Source organism: Larimichthys crocea, chromosome III (genome assembly GCF_000972845.2).
Source record: "Larimichthys crocea isolate SSNF chromosome III, L_crocea_2.0, whole genome shotgun sequence".
NCBI classification, from domain to species: domain Eukaryota; kingdom Metazoa; phylum Chordata; class Actinopteri; family Sciaenidae; genus Larimichthys; species Larimichthys crocea.
In genome coordinates this window covers 19,392,952-19,408,823 of record NC_040013.1, presented here as the reverse complement: position 1 = coordinate 19,408,823, position 15,872 = coordinate 19,392,952, and the positions used below count along the sequence as shown (strand labels likewise).

The 15,872-nt window shown below is 40.3% G+C and overlaps 1 pseudogene; it reads right to left on the bottom strand.

The window, feature by feature from the left end:
• Nucleotides 1-11,727: 11,727 nt before the first annotated feature.
• On the bottom strand, nucleotides 11,728-14,499 carry LOC113745717 (G-protein coupled receptor 26-like; annotated as a pseudogene).
• Between the last annotated feature and the right edge of the window lie 1,373 nt (nucleotides 14,500-15,872).

The following is a 15,872-nucleotide window of genomic DNA, read 5'->3' as shown; positions in this document are numbered from 1 at the left end:
ATGACAGGATTTCATGCAATGCTAAATGCTTCTCTTGCTCATCCCTGAAATTTCTAAACTGACTCTTGTTCGAACTAAATCTGTGCAGTGCCCCCTCCTCTCTCTCTCTCTCTCTCTCTCTCTCTCTCTCTCAGTTTCCTCTCCCCAGGTAAAGGTCAGCTAGCCCAGGTGCTTGCCCTCCACTTGACTCCTTTCCAACAGACTGTGGCTAAAGCAGATTCTGCAGTGACCCATTCTAACTCAATGTCATCTATGCATGATCAAATCCCCCCAAAACAGCTTAGCTGGGCCGAGCCAAGGCCTCAGGTCTAGGGCATTAGTCATATGGCGGTTAGAACAGTGGGAGAGGGGAGGGGCAGATTAGACTGAGAAGCTCATTCAAAAGTGTTTTTTTACAACTGTAAGGTCTTGAGGACAAACCAGAAATAGTTGCTTGAACTCACTTTAACTGAATACCACATTTGGTTTAGTAATCCATTTCAACATAATTTATTATGTCATCGATTGTATGTCGAATGTCTCTCTTTCTGCAATATCTTCAGATGAAAACTATGGTCTGGTTAAGGTTAGAGAAAGATTGCAGTTATGGCAAATAAAATATGGTTCTGGTATAATTAGGGTTGGCTTGTTTAAGGTTGGGAAAAGATCATCAATTTACTGTTACTAATACTTAGTTGAAAGTCTCATAACATGCCCATCCACACCTTCATTCATATCCATATCCTGACTTTCCACCTTGCTACGTAAAGGGACCCAGAAGCAATATTTTTTCTGGCTTTACAGCCAGGTTTTTTAATTGTTGTTGTTTTAATCTCAAATGTCAAACAGCAATATTAAGCTATCTTGGCTCAGTTCTTGAGTGTCTCTGAGATCAAATAACCTAATCATGATCCGATAAGTATTTAGACATTGAGCCAAAATAAGCAAGTACACTCAGGTAGGGTGAGGTAGGAGCCTTTTTCCAAGCTTTGGCTTTGGGGAAGCCGAGAGTCTCACCCTTGCAACATACAAATTAGTATCACCGATAGTCCAACAACCCTGAAGGCCTTGCAAGATACTATGTTAAGCTGTGACCAAAGATCTGAGTACCCCTGTGTGACTATACGTTTCATACTGAATCATTTGCCATTCTTTCTTTTCCTTTTTTTCTCATTTCATCTCTTGTCATCCTACTTCATAATGCCTATATGCACACACTTCCTTAACTTGTTCAAAAGGTCAGACTTCAAGGTCGCAGTGCCTGTTTAAGAATGTATTTGAGTAGAGAGCAGGATAATTGCTGAAAACAGCAAACAAGATGATTTGTTTGGTGTGTTGGGACTCTTGACCTCGACCCACGGCACATTCTTGACTGACTGACTACATGGGATCAGAAGGAAAAGTTAACCATGACAAGATCCGTGTTGCATACGCAAATTATTGACCTTAACTGATTTCCCTAATTGTGTGTGTTTAAAAGAAAAGTACATCAATATTATCAGATGAACAACATGGTCACTGGTCAGAAAGCAGGTTTATTTTTGGACATATTTTTTTCCTGCAAAGATTAGACAGCTATGACTCAACATGCTTCAGGATACCAGAGAATCCACAATGGCTGCTAATCCCTCGTCTATAGCCAGAGGCGGCACATGGCAGCATAAGCTCTCCTGTCCTTCCTGCTATCACCTGCCTATTTACTGCCATGCCATCCCTACGGCGCCTTCAGACACTCTCCTTCTCTTTCTCCTTTCCTCTCTCTCCATCCGCTAATCCTCTTTAAGGACATTACCTGCTAATATATCCAGTCAGAAGGTATAAAAGCCCAACTATCTCTTTACTGCCATCGGCAGTACGCTAAATGGGCCATTAATGGAGGAAGGCAAATGGGGGATATCGTGGTTTTGACCCCAAATACCATTCAGATCCTGGTCTATCTGAGTGGCTCTCTGAGGTGTAGCATGTGTTGGGTCACAAGGAGGCGAGGGAGAGGAAGGGGGTGGTGGTAAAAGAGCTAAAGTGCGGTTGGCCTTCAGAGTTTGAGACGTTTCGAAAGATCAAATGCTTTCTGTGTCAATTGCGGCAGGGTTTGTTAAAAGCACATGTAATGCCAGGTTTCAAACTCAGGAAATCATTACATTACATTTTACTTACACTAACATCTTAGATGTCAAAGCCAAATGGAGTGATTCACACACTGGTGCCCCCACATGGCAGAGAGTGGTAACTGTTTGAATACTTTTATATCCAGAATTCATGGTAATTAAATAAAAAGTGGCAAATGAGATCAAATATTGGTTAAACCAACTCTTTAAAATGAAATGTTGTGATTAAGAAGGTGATTTGTATTTTGCTCTGAATTAATTTCTTCTCTCTTTATCTCTATGTTTTATATAATATATACATTTATTACATTGTAGCAAATATACTGCACTTCCAGCATTGTTTTGGGATGAGATGAGCGTCTCTGTTACAGCATTACACTGTGATTTAGGTTGATAATATGCTTTTACATTAAAGTTTTAAATGCTGTGTCATGTAAGACTACAGTATAACCTATCAAATCGTAAAATGACTAAAATCTGGGGTTATAGATTATTTTAATCCAAGGCCATAATGAATAATTTGATCTAGAACAGCTTTGCAGACCGTCTGAGACAGTTCAAAGTTTGTTCTCTGCTCCTCGCTTGTAGCAGATTAACCTGCAGGTTTTCCAGACCTGCCTGGTAGCAAAGTTCAGTCGCTGACTTGGCCTCCAGGCAGGGCAGCTGTTCATTTTACTGCTAATGGAGTACAACTGACATCACTTTAATGAGACAGCACTAATGAGTGCTGACAGCTCAGACAGCACATCACACTGCCTCAGCTCACCTCCACCAGGTTCAGCATCAGGCAGGGTGTACAGAGAGCAGAGAGTGCCCTCATTTGGTCAAAACAGGAAATGACCACTACAAAAGGCTAAGAGGTGCTCCAGCAAATAGGTCCCCCCTGTCATTTCCTGTGTCTGTTTCCTGTTATAATGAAGAGTTAAATAGAGTAATACTGCATGTGACTGATCACATGTGGAAATCAGTCAGTTTGATCACCATGACAACAACTAATTAATCAAGGCTATAACCTCAATATGTGAATAGAATAGCACAATTGTAGATTTTGTTGCTTCCTTATTAACATATCATTTTTTAATCATCTAATTTGTAACAATTTGATGCAATTACTATTTAAAAGCAGTCTGTCATTGCTTTTCTTATCCACTAGAGGGAAGCACCGCACCAAAAGTGCTCTCCTATACAATGATGGGCTGTTCAATACTTCATAAAAGGTGAAGAAGACTTGAGTGAATTTGTTACAGTAAATGTTTAATATTCCAATAAAACAAATGACCTATTTTGGTGTTATGTGTATTTTGTCACAGTAACAGGAATTGATCGATTGCTTTGAGAAATTTTTGGAAAGATGTCGAAATGATTAAAAGCTCTTTCCCTCCCCCTAACATTAGTGTCTGCTCAAACAGCTGTATGTGAGTGTAATGAAATGTAGCAGCAACAGTCCTGACTGTAAAGGAGGAGCAGGGGACAGACAGATCAGCACATCCATCCACCCACACCCCAGACAGGGTGGGTGTAATGATTGGTGCCACTGCTGCGTGACAACAGTGGCTTCTTATCACAGCAAGTAGACAAAGGAACAGGACAGATGCCACTTTCCTCAGTCCCCACGAAGGGGCGCAGCAACTTCCTCCAGATATCACGCTGAGACCTTTGACTAAGCTGAGATGAGTCAGTGAACAACAGCAACAGTCACATTTAGTCAGACGTTGGACTGACTTCTCCTTAGTAAAGCTTTTATGGTCAGAGGTATGGCAGACACAGAGTTGTATTGTATTTACCGTCTGAACAGCATGCACTTAAACATTGAAGTTTCAAGTTTTTATTCTTTTTGTAATTTTTGTACAGACTGCATCTCTTAGAATGGACATGTTGCCTTAGCTTTCTGGAAAAAATGACTCCTCTTTTGCACTTAAACCCATTACTTCTAATGCTGGGTACACTTGAAACCATTCTAAGTGGAAAATTGTACAACCAAGCCAAAGCAAAGCAATGCACTTACGAGACTCTTTGTTTCTTAGCTGAGATGAAGGAAGAAATCATTTCATTTCAGGGCCGGAGAAGTATGATTACGTCTGCTTTTTTTTTTTGACAAATGACAGGTCAAGTGAAGACAACTCTTTACAGCATAGTGTTTCTTCTGATAACTTAAATTGAGTAGTACAGCAACAACAACAACAACAACACCTTGTGATCAGAGATCTCACCTGCGGGGAGGGCAGCGAGCACAGCCAGCAAAAGAAAGCTTTTGTTCATTTAAGGCTCAGAAGCCTGTCAGTCCCGCACTTCAGAGGTGTTATATTTTATGTAACAAGTGTGAAATGAACAATGCTGTACTAACACTATAAACACTTATGGAGCATAAACGAGAGAAACAATGAAATACTCAAATTAGACTTGGACAAGCTAAATTATACATTAAAATAAAGCAATATTTTGCAGAACAATTTCTCTGCAAATCAGGGAGCTATCAGGTTGTTTTCCTCATAACTGCAGCAAGAATGAACTGATAAGTAGCATCTTTATGATATAATCATGCTACGATCATGCAATGAGTCTTTGATTTCTTTTTAGAACTACTTAGTCAAATAAACTGGTTATTACAAATACTTTGCGTGCTATTTGACCTTCTCTGACTGTTTATTTCCAGCAAAAAAAAATCCCCTCAAGTGATTAAAAATCGTGCAAATACAGACTTGCATGTTTATGATTTAGCCGTTGCTCCTCTGACTCACTAAACCAACATATGAGAGTATGAATCATGACACGGACAAGCAGACTTGCAGTGTATGTGGATGTGAACCTTATTCTACAGAAGTGAGACGGCTGTCCAAGCACAAACAAACAAAGAATAATACGAAAAGACAGCCCTCTGAAATTGTGCATGAGCCAGTTGGGGCTGCAGCCAGGCGTGTGTTTATTCAGCCACAGGCACTAGCACTGCTCTGCATCGTGTGTATTATATAGTATTTGCTTTACAAAGCTCATCAGGATGTTTGAAGAACCAGCTTGTTTTTTAATTTGTTTTAATTAAGAGCTGAGAGATACCTCCAAGGAGGAAATTCTTAAGATTTGTGTCTTTTTTGAATTCATTTTTAAAGATTAGAAACACAGATTTGTGGCTACAAGCAGAGGCCGAATAACAAGCCATTTAGCTATACAAGTATATATCACAAACACACACATTTAAAGACAAACCAGTGTGGCCAGTGTATGAAGGTCCTGACACGTACCATCGTAATCTCTCATTAAGATTCATACGCCTCGCTTCATTTAAAAAAACTACTGGGAGCTGCTTACGGTCATGCTCGTGTACAGCGATGTCACACTCATTACCAGAGGAAGGACATCAAAGCAGATGGGCGAGCACGATTAACTGAGCCTGGAATGGCTGCGAGTATTTATGTACAGCCAAGATACAACCAGCCATTTGAGGCAGCCAACAGAAAAACCCCAGCCTTTGGATCTACAGTAAATTCAAGATGAAAGTGGTTAGCAGTCTATATCTAACAAGAGGAGCACACACTCCTTAGATATACAGCAAGCTCTGTTTTGCAGGTGTAGAAGAGCGATACTGTCAGAGTGTAGGAAAGTGCAGGTGAACTGTACTTTGAAATAAAGCTTCCCTAGCCTAGTTAGAGTCACAATCTTATGACAAGCAGCCAGACTCAGCCAGGGACAACTTTTGCCCCTACTGTCTAAAAAATTGAAGGATTTACTAAATCTGGGAGGTAAAAATAGTAATTAGTGCTTGGAGTTGCTGTTTAAGTGTTTAATTTCTGTCTACATGCTCCAAGTTTTTATTTTTTTAAATAGGCAGCAGCATTGAAATAACTATACCATGATGCTGCTTTGTATGAATTCATAATTCATACAGCTCTGTCTTCAAGACGACAAGCGGACGACTTTAAAGACGCTGGTGTTCAGAGGGCTATGCTAAGTTAGTTCATATCAAAGCACAACTGTCAGCTGGAATCAAGTGACAGAGATATATTTTCAAGCTACTGATGTGGAGAATTTATTCATCATTGGTCAGTTTAGGCTGTGAAGTTTGATCGGTGGAGGATTTATCAACAAACTTGTTGTTGCATGATGCCGCATCAGTTCTGAAGAAGAAGCTGTCCCCTCCACCAACTACTCCATGTCCATAAATGGTCATATTCAATGCATCGACAGTCTAAGGTATTTGCCAACTGGTTACAAACAAGAAAATATGTTTACACTTTACTGGTCCGACATTGTTATCTGACTCTGTAGAGGCTATCTGTTGTGTCTGTGGAGTGACACAGCCCTATCGTCTGGCCTTGGTTACCTTAGTAATGTCCAGAATGGTGCCTGCTTTTCCTAAACACAAACATACAGCTGCTGCTCTGTGTATCATGAAGAAGAGGCAGTGTCTCTCACAAGATTTAACACTGTCTCTACGGTGACCTCAGGACATATGCCTGACCTTGTTTAAGCCCCATATGACGCATGCTAGAATAGAAAAAATTCCCTCACACTTCATCACATCTTCTTACATCACCTATGAATATGAAGTAGCCTCATAGAGCTTGTAAACAGCGAGAATAACAACCGTGGCTTCTCGCACCCCCACTGCCTCCACTGTGGGAGTGAATATACATGTAGTGTAAATCCTAAAAGTTTCAAAAATAAACACTGAACTGTTCTCTTTCTTTCAGATCAAAGCAGAATCCAGCCCGACTACACGTTTATTCTTGAAGAAGCTCTGTTGTATCTCAGCTAACAGCAGCTCTGTCCGGCTCTATCTAATAACTATTCTCATGTTGGACTGACACAAGACTAGACACTACAGTGACTCACTATTGCCTCTTGAGGCACATGTAGTATTGCAACATAATATGGGCTGCAGCAAGTCCTTTAGCATGCACATTTTAGTAGATCTCTGCAATACAATACATTGACATCTTTGACACAGTTTCATAGCTGCTACCTCTTCATATCCTCTTGATAATGTTTGTTATTATTTTTGATGTTTAAACATTTATGAACTATAATTCTGTCCATGCGTACAATAATTACCACCTTGTGCCAAGGTGCAGACTCTGTGATCTGTATCCAGGATATTTTGGCTTGAATTTTCTTTAGCAGGAGGAAGTAGAGGCACGACATTTATCGTTTATAGGTCAATGGGCCCAAAGCAGAGCTGAAGGGAGAGTGAATATTCGACTTAGAATGAATGCTTGAGACGCGTCTCCAAATCAGTGCCAATTGCGCCGTGCTAAAAATTGTTTGACGCAACAAGTCGCAAAAGGTGATATATATGCTTTGAGGCGTGGAGTAGCAGCAACCACCTCCTCTTGAATGTGGCCAAAACGAGGGAGATGATTGTGGACTTCAGGAGGACTAGGTCTGACCTGAGCAAACTTTCCATCATCGGTGAGGAGGTGGAGGTGGTGATAGGTGGTATCTATCTATCTATCTATCTATCTATCTATCTATCTATCTATCTACAGTATAATATGTCGAACTTGTGTTTAGAGCTTGTTCTGCTGACTTCAAGCAGCCAAAGAAATGTAAAGTATTTCCCTAATGTCTCTTAGGAATTGACCATTTATAGCAAAAGTTTGATTTGGCAGGAAAAGGTTGTTGTGTTTGAGCAGTGACAAGGATTCTGCTGAGAGTATGCACCAAAACAAAATGATTGCTCTCTGCACTAAAGAGAAAGTTTTTTTTTAAAGAAGGGATGTTTGAGGTACTTATCTATAGTCAGTTTGTTACAGTGGTCAGAGCGCACCTAGTTTTAATAAGCATAGAAAAGTTGAAGGAAGTGGAGAGACTGTGACAGTGACAGTCTACTGCACTGACTCTGGATGAGTGCCTCATTTAACCCCACTTTAATGAATCCAAACTAACAAACCTTTAATAAGCATTAGCTGAGGGCGCACTAGACCTTCCAAAACAATCTGCCAGCCTAAATGTTGCAATCTCTCTTGTGTCCTTCTCCTTCTAATCTTAATACACTCGCACAACAGCATGTTGCGATTTCTCTAGCTGCCACATACGGCAAGATTCTAAGGGTGTGTCTCAGATCTGACACTTCTATGTAGCACACTGTGTACACTATGTGCTAGTGTGCTAATTTCAGGGTTGTCTGTGTATGGCTGATGCGCACAATCACATTTTACCGCTTTTTCTTCTTCATCAGGTGAAGCATTGGCGTGGATATTTGCCAACATGTAAATATAAAACTTAAATGATACTTACTTGCATTTAAATATTGCAGTATTCACTGCAACTGCTGCTGATGGTGCTGAATTAAGACCTTTAGAAGCTTTAAACATAAAAACAAATGTCCATTTAAGTCAACTTACTTTTACTTTAGAGCTGCAAATTTGTATGCTGCCATGTTGAAAAGTTCAATAAAGTGGATAAAGCAAAAAAACTTACTTACAGGTGTCCGCAGAGCCTTTTTAAGGATTATATATACACCCATGTGTAGCTATAACCTTTCACCTCATTAACTCAAAGTCTGCAAGCAAATGAAGTTTAATTTTAGCCTACTTAGGGAAGCACTGCAAAGACCTAATGCTTTGTGGGGGGAGAAAAAAAATCCAATGTAGTTTCACCATCTGTTCCTTAGGTGGAAAGGGCAGAAGTGAAAAACTTCTCTCTCCGTGGAATTAATTAAAAAAATCTGCACAGCCACTCTTGTCAATTTGTCATCACTGATAATTTATAGGATGGCTAGACAGCTGCACATGTGACCACTGTTATAACAAATAGACTGGGTTCTCTTGTCCTTGTAGCCGGACAGTGGAGAAATCTCTTTCAATTAAACACTATAGATCACATTCATGCTTTTTAATCTTGCTCCTGGAACTAATATGAGGAAAATCTTTTTTTGCAAATGAGTAATTTGAACTTTCATCCTAGTGGGGGGTCTCACAGAGCATGTTAATTTAAATTTTCAACGAGCTCAGATGTACGTTGGTCAGTGACAGTGGTAAATGACTCTATTCTGTATTCAAAGAATAGGTGAAAGAAGAAACAGCTATATGGCCAATATCATGTAATGGTCATATATCACAGTCTTCACAGGAAAAGGCTCAGTATTAAAGTTCATTCTTTAACTTCTGTTTTGTTTACACTTGAGATCACGCCACGATACATTACAGTGACGTCTTCTCCCATCAGCAGGACGATCAGAACACTTTTCATCTTGCCTCTCAGTCTCGGACATGAAACCAGACTTTATAAAATTATAATTTGTTCTAATCTGCTGGAGCACTAGATTAATGGAGTTTGCTGCATGGAGAAGATTCAGATTGGGACAAATCACAGATGAACATAATGAGTACACTGCTTGCTTGACAGCGAATGAAATCTCACATTGCTCACACTGATATGTGAACCAATGCGTCCTGTTTTCCCTAAGAAAAATACATCAACTTACAGCACAGTTATCAATACTACCTCCTGACAATATATGTGAAAAATATAAATTGAATAGCAACATCTACCACCAACTTCAGACACTACCGCAGAGACTACTGCAGCCTGAACAATGTCTCATCTTAGTCGCTTGTTCACTGAACAGAACCGATTTGCATATGTAATTTTTGTCACTGAAGCTCTACTTGCTTTCGCACATCCGGCAAGTGGGGTTCATGTAATCTTTATGAAACAGAGTTATGTGAAGTATGCTTGACACATCACACAAGTTATTTGGTTATAAGCAAGGGTACAGTGAAGGGTGTATTGGTAATGAACTACAGTCATATAAATGAATGCCTTTGACCAGTTACTGTACTTTGAGATACTAATTTTACTTTATAAAGTTCCATGTTAGATATTGCTTCATTTCATTTATTTGACATCTTTATTTTTCTGGTTTTACATACATTTCAATTTAACTACCCAACAACATACAAAGTTAAAATTAGCTCTGCCTCTCAGCTACAACATTAAAATGCTGCTCAGACATGAATGTAACCATAATGATGACCTCATGTACCCTTGATGATACACTCCAATTCCAACACACACACATACACAAATCAGCAGTGTTGTAGTACTCGAGATCAGTCTCATCTCAGAATCGACTGCATTTTACTCGGTCTTGTCTCGGCCTCGGACAAAGAGGACTCAGGATTTTATTTCAAGAGCAGTCAAGACCACAACAAGTCAGCTGAGATATCACCAGTGTTTCCCCTTAATTACCTAATTATGTCTAATTTGTCCTGAACTGAATATATATGTTTCACTTCAGGCAGAAGTAAGAGTCAAACAAATGACGAGAGACGGTTCAAAAAAATCTTCTACGTTCTGTTGTTATAGAGCAAACACCTGCATGGCACAGAAAGCTGAAAAGAGGACAGGAGAGTACAGGTCGAGGTTTAGCCACAAGACCACAAGCCAACAGTTGCAAACTTGTCGGCTTGTTTTGGGACTTTTTTAAGCAAGGTGGTAATTCAAGTTTTTTTGTGAGTAAACTCTAAAATAAAGTGGAGAGTTAAGTAAAATTAAAAAGGTGAAATAAGAAATAACCTACTAGAAATAAAAAAAATACACACTTCTCCCTTGTTACACTGTCCTTCTAAGGCATAATTGATAATGAAGAAACTCGTCATCAAAAGTCAGAGTCTGCAGTAAAATCAGTTTTGTTCTTTAGGCCAAAACTGTTGAAAATGTTTTATTTTAAATAAGATAACAATAAAACGCACATTGTTTACTGCGACATACTAAACATTGGCTGTAGCCTAATATATCCATCCTCAAAAAATAGTTTGGAACATTATGTCAGGGTAGGCCAGTCCTTCGCTTGGAAGTTGAAACACTAGATCTTGAACCTCTTCCCAGGTTCACGGTCCATCTGTTGAATAAAAGTAAAATGTTTTGCATGTTCAAGTTACAGTTCATAACTTTGGCCAGAAAGGAGGCCCATTGCCTGAAGTGTTCTCCAGTTCATCCATGACATCACTGCCCTCTGGTAGGTTTCCTGCTTTTGATGTGTTTGGGTGAGGAGAATCCAGGTTTTGGCCCACCTCTTCCTGAAAGCAAAGGACTCGAACAGAAACTATGTCCCTGTTATTAATAACAGACTGGAAGAGACAAAAAATAAAGGACAAAGTAGTACTTTCATTTTCCTACTGATTTTAACAGATGACATCACATCACCACAATATGGGATTCATTGGATCATTGTTCATTTTAGAATAGATAATAATAATTTACTGATCACTTTTAAAGCTTGTCTGGGTTTGGCTCAGTGCTACATAGCAGACATGCTGACCCCTTATGAGCCCATTCGGTGGGGCCCGTCTTGCTGTTACAAAGTTGAGGCTTAAATCTAAAGGTGACTGCACTTTTGCCAGATATTGCCAGCCTTGTCCTTCAAAAAATAATTAAGTAACAAGCTTGTTCACTGATGTTCTGGATGTAAACCATCTCACAGTTAAACCCCGTTCTCATGAGTGTTAACCTCAAAGTAAGAAGTCAAATCCAAGACGTCTGTAGCATGGTAAGTACCTAATTGTCTCTGAAAGTGATGACCTTCACTGACCAAGTGGCTTGTTAGTAGGTAGTTGGATGTGTTGGTTGTGTTGGAGTTGCTCCTTCCTGTGTTGTTCTCCATACTGAGGGAGGTGGAGTTGAGAGGACTCCTCTGAGGATTTTATTAGCCAGAAGGCTGCAGGTCTTCGTACTGGTGACGCAGCAGTGAGTAGACAAAGGGTCGCTCGCTGCCTTGCTGTAGGCCAAACATTTGGACAGCACACCCCAGTAAGGGCTTATGGGCCAGGGGAGAAGAGCTCTACAATTCTACCTCAAATCAAGCAAAAGAGGAAAAAAAAGTCACACACCATCAGCAGTTGAGCCAGTTTTTAGAGCAGTGTAATGGGAGTGGAAGCATATAAGCAGATAACCCTCCCAGTGCAGTAATATTGTGAAATGTCACATTCACTTCACTGAAATGTCATCACTGTGTTGGGAAATGTGAAGTGATGGGTGTCATTTTTGCTGCTTCTGGACTTCTTGTTGGTTAAAAACATATTACAACAGATCCGGTGTTTGACAGTTATTTTGTCCTAATAATTCAATTAAAGCCAAGACAAAATAAAAACCAACAGGAGCATTGTTTTGTTTTTAATCTGTCTTCTAATTAGTGTGATCTCCTTAAGTCTAACGGGTCTCACCAGCTATTAATGTGCTTCCTTTCTATTTCCATACCACAATTCTAACAACTTCTGACAGGTTGCCACCATTAATTCTGGCGCTAATACTAATGAGAGGCAGTGATACGATCACAGACTCATTTGCTATCTCTCTCTTTGTCTGCCGCTCTCCCTCTCATCTCTCAAATGGAGCCAGGGACAGGGATTAGAAATGTGTGTAGAAGCAATACGATATGATGTTATGAAAAGAAAGCAGTTGAAAATGTTTAAAATGTTACCAGATAACAAGACAGCATTGAAAATAATTATCTTAGCCATCTGTTTTCAGGCGATCAGCCAAGTGTAGCCACATTTGCAGCTACAACAAGGTAAGTGAAACCCCAGATTCCCTCAGTCAAACAGACTAAATCTTGGGAGACTTGTTCTACTTATTCCTCTGAACCAGGAAAATAATTTGAAACCTTTTATTTCTGAGAAAGACAAAACGTGCAGAATTCAAATGCAGTTTAATCGTCTATCTCCTTGTTTTTTGATGATACTCAATGGTTTTAAATAGCTCACACATACCTGTATGCATACCCACACAAAAAACCCATGCACATTGTTATGCATCTCTGCTCACCTGTGATGACATAAGGGTGAAGCACACACACAAAGTGCCAATGAATGTACTGATCTTCTTGGTGGCCCTCAGCCTCCTCCGCTTCGCTCATCCAAGCATTTCTGGCGCACACTGCCAAAGCACACAGGTATACCATTATCGGCCCGGGAGGCATGATCAGAGACATGCAGACATAATGAAGCAGTCCACGAGAAAACAGGTGGGATGAGGTGAGGAAAGCAGTGAACTGTGCGCTGCTATCTCGAGGATTACAATGTGGAAATTTCACAGTGCACAGATATCAATTATGTAAATTGGGAGCAATTCAAAGTTGAAATATTTGACTACTCAGGATGAAGCGCATGACAGAAGCGCAAAACAAGAAGAAGTCTTGCTGACCTTCATGAGATGTTATAATTTAAACACTGACTGCCAGCAGACTTCAATCACCACCATCATCATCAGTGAAGTCTTTAAATAGGTAGTCGTGTCAGGGATGCCCCCAAAAGATTGTTTTATAGTTAAAGTCTACTTTTGATAGGGCAAAGAACTATGGTGACTTACTACATTCATTACTGATTAATATTAGAATTATCTTTTACAAATAGCTGATCATATATAGAAGAATGTGCATCATATGTGCCAGAACTAAGGTGGCATTTTCAATTGCTTATTTGTCTAACCAACATCTGAAATAGAAAATCTTAAAATTAAAATGATTTATACAGTTTTGATAAATAAGTTGGGTATTGAATGTTTTTCTGTCCATCAGTGATATGTTCAGCACTTTTTTTTCAAAGATGAGAAGAAGGAAAATCCACTCATGATCTCATAAAATTAGAAATAAACTGGCAGGACTTCTGGCGCATTATGTTTGTGTCTTGAGCACACAGAATGTGAACATGCTTCACATACTGGACAAATTTAAAAAAGAGCATATACAAACATTTCATTAAAAGACAAATGATTTCAAAGGACAAATGGGTTAGTTTGAATGCATCTCTAATGAACTGTTACCTGGGTGGATATCCACAAGCAGCACCAACGTCTGCATAGTGATCACGTCGATGCGTTTACAGTGAAACCTTGCAACTTTCAGCACTTTCAGGTACGTTACACCACACACAAGCGTGAGGAGGAAAGTGAGAGAGTGCAAAGCACGGTAAAAATGATAAACTGCGTCCGGGTCCCTTCGCCTGACATTGCAGAGAGTGCACGATGCGTAAAGGTGGTGGTACCCGACCCAGGACCGCAGGTGGCCACTGTGGAGAAGCAAAGTGAGTGTATCCACGTGTATCCTAGTGCTATCACTGCGTCCCGGTGCCGTATTCTTGAGTGATAGCTTAGCGGGAAAACCACCGCCACCCATCTACGATGCTGAGAGCTGCCATGCTCAGCATAGAGTTTGTGGTGAGAAAAGTGTCGAGGAAACCCACAATCTGAAAGAAGACGCTGCTCCGGGGTGGCCCGTGGTGATGAGCCCGATCAGAGTTAGTGGCATGTTGGACACGCTTAGCAACAGGTGCAAAACGTCAAGTTGAGAAAAAAAGACCGGGTACCTGTTTGCGGACTCCGGGTTGTACACAAAGCAGATCAGCACCACAATGTTGGACAGCAGCGACACAACAATAATCCCCAAAACCAACACGAAAGCAACTAAGTCCGCTGCGTCCATGTTGCCCCCCTCAAATATCCAGACTTTTGATGAGTGCATCCACCGTCCTGATGCAAACTGTCATCGTGAGTTGCAATCACAACATATCCAACACATATTCACCCTCCCTAGCACCAAATGTCTTCAGTAAACGAAGCGCTCCCTCCAACAGCCTCCACGTTGGAATTCAGAAATAAAGCTCACCTGATTATTAGGAGGAAATTTCAAAGTCTGTTCATGTGAACGGGGTCACAGCAGGAGGCTGGTTCTCGTGAGGCGCTGCGGAGTTTTCAAGCACCCTGTCATGCCACGGCTCACAGCTCCGGGTTACCCAGCTGCGCAATTGCGCATTGACATGATGGCAGCTTGAAAATGACATGAGAGTACTTCAAGCGGTCGGTCTCTCACTTATATTTTCTTGTCTGTCAGTCTAAAAGCACGTCGGTGCACCCCTGTTCAGAAATAGCATTTTAGTGTAAAAATAGCTGCACGACGCACGATTGCGTAGCTGGTGGTAAGGCTGATGTCACGAGCATCACGTTGAACAGAGAGATTTTGTGCAAACATACGTAGATCAAGTACGTGTGTTAATTAATTATTGTTTTTTTTCCCCCCTCAATCAATCAGTCTCTGACCAGATCACCATCGTCACTTGTTACAATTTACGAGCAGCAAACACTTACAGTTAAATCCACAGCTCAGACGTCATCGCGATAGAGGGAGACCCACAGCCCCATCAGTGCATGCTCAAAGCCTTATAAGGGGCTTTAAATGGAGGCAGTGTAACTGGACTACTCCAACCACATTATAGTCCACAGTACAGCAGCACCACCGCCTGTGAGTGTGTGTGTGTGTGTGTGTGTGTGTGTGTGTGTGTGTGTGTGTGTGTGTGTGTGGCAGCCTTCAAGCCTTGTTTTCAGAATTTGTTTCTACTTTAACATTTTCAGTAAATTGTACTTAGAAGTACAGATAACATTATTCACATTGTCATGTCATCGCCGTACCTTCTACAGCAGTGGATAAATGTCCGCCGAGTTATCTGCAGCCAAAAATATTCATAGTCAGACATAGTTTCTAGTGTTAACTCATTTGATCAATGCTCTGACAGACAAAGCAGAGAAAATTAAAAAAACAAGAAGAAGCAAAACATGGTAGAGGGAAGACATGATGAAAGATAAGGACAGTGAACTTGACAAACATCAATCAATATAAATGAATACAAAAAATAAAAGAAGAATAAAACAGTCAAATTAATTAATATTAAAACAAGTATAAATCAATCAAAAGAATAACAATACGCCACATAAAAGCAAGTCTATAAAATGGGTTTTAGGAAGTGATTTGAAGAGAAGAGCACGCCAAAGCTGAGGGGCTCTGATGGCAAAAGTGCATCA